Source organism: Cantharellus anzutake (genome assembly GCF_015039405.1).
Source record: "Cantharellus anzutake strain C23 chromosome Unknown EI90scaffold_12, whole genome shotgun sequence".
NCBI classification, from domain to species: domain Eukaryota; kingdom Fungi; phylum Basidiomycota; class Agaricomycetes; order Cantharellales; family Hydnaceae; genus Cantharellus; species Cantharellus anzutake.
Genome location: NW_024066962.1, coordinates 1349393 through 1351177, shown reverse-complemented (window position 1 = coordinate 1351177; position 1785 = coordinate 1349393).

Genomic DNA, 1785 nt, shown 5'->3' with positions numbered 1-1785 from the left:
CAATCCTGACCTCCGCTCCGGGCTCCTGGAACTCCGAACTCCGACTTCCGGAGCCCTACTTCCCTTCCATCACTTTCTCCTTGCCGACTCCCAAGAGGTTATCCCACCTCTGGCTTGGACACCACCTTCGGTCTGACTCCGGAACATTCCGGGTCCGACCCCAACCTCGACACCTTCCAGACAAGTACGCAAAACCTATGCTCCTGACTCCGGACCTCTGCTCCAGAATCCCGTTCGCGTCTCCATCTCCGGAACCTCCGGTCTTAGCTCCGACCTCGGACTTTGACCCCACCTCCGCTTATACCCATTGTATTGGTTAGCTCATTCCATTTAATTATGTTTGCCAATATTCCGGAGTTTAACTTCCGAGTTCGGACTTTCCGGACTTATGTCGGACCTTGCAACTATTGCATTGCTCCATTTAATTCTGCTATTCTCCCTCATTCCTATTTGGGCTGCTGCTTCCTTTCTATTCAGTCAGCTAGCCATTCCCGACTCCCATCCTCCTTCCTTCCTTCTTGGGCCTTGGCCCTTCATTCCTCCTTTGGGAAACACCATTGAGTCAAACACTTGACCCTCGGTGTTGTTCCTCTTTCCATCTCCCTTTGTCTCCTTTTGTCCTACCCTTGTTCCTTTTGATTCCGGACCCCTCCTTATATACAATGTACCTAGTAACTTGTAACCTCAGTCCGAAATTGACTTGAATTCCCCCCAAGAGACTTTCCCTCTGCTAGATCCGAAATTAGGGACCCCTAGGACAACCAGCAATGGCACAGTGCTCCACCTGAGTCGCTGAGGCCGAGGTCCTTCCATGCTAAGTCTCCGATTCCATTCCGGAGTCGTCCGAATCCGCACGTTCTAACAATAGTCATCCAATGCAGCAAGTTCGTCACAGTGAGACAGGGGTTCCCAAGTGAGATCCCCAAGGCCCCATTTAACATGGAATCACAGGCTATCGCATGTGTCCCATGCATGGTCCAAAATCTCTTGGACCTGATATTCCCGTTCAGGATCGTCGCCAAAGTCATAGAATACTTGGGCAGCCCATCCTGGGAACAGTAATGAATCGTTTGGCTCATGAGGGGCCAGATGAGAAACATGGAATATTCCCTGATTCACAAGCTCTGGTGGGAGCTTGAGGGTATAGTTAGATGAATCCTTGAATACTTCGAGGATTTCATATGGTCTGACAAACTTATGGAGGAGCTTCTTGGCTTGTCCCTTAGGAAGGTTCAGGTTCTTAGTTGAAAGGTAGGTGAGGTCGCCAACTTTCAGCTTAGGCAGGTCTGGTCACCTGAGCTTATTCGACTGGATGGCCTGTTCTACATGACTCTTTATAATCAAGTTGTGAGCTCCCTGGAGATTATCTAGCACTTGTTGTTCAAAAGTGCCGACTCCAGGGAGGTTTGTAAGTGGTACTTCTACCACCATACGTGGCATAATCCCATAAATAAGCTCGAAGGAGGCATACCCCATTGACTTGTTAACACTTGAGTTTATTGCAAACTCGGTAAGAGGCAGTTTTAGGACCCAATCATGCTGATCAGGTCTGACTGTGGCACGAATGATCTGGACGACGCTCTGGATCATCCGTTCAGCTTGACCATCACCTTTGGGATGGAAGGCAGTGGTCATCTTCAGACGAATCCCCAAGAGTCTGTGTAGTTCCGTCCAGAATCTGGACATGAACTTAGTGTCCCTATCAGACACTATTGACTTTCGTGGTAATCCATGTAGGCAAACAATGCCCTTGAGGAACTTGTACACAAGTTCCAAGGCATTGAT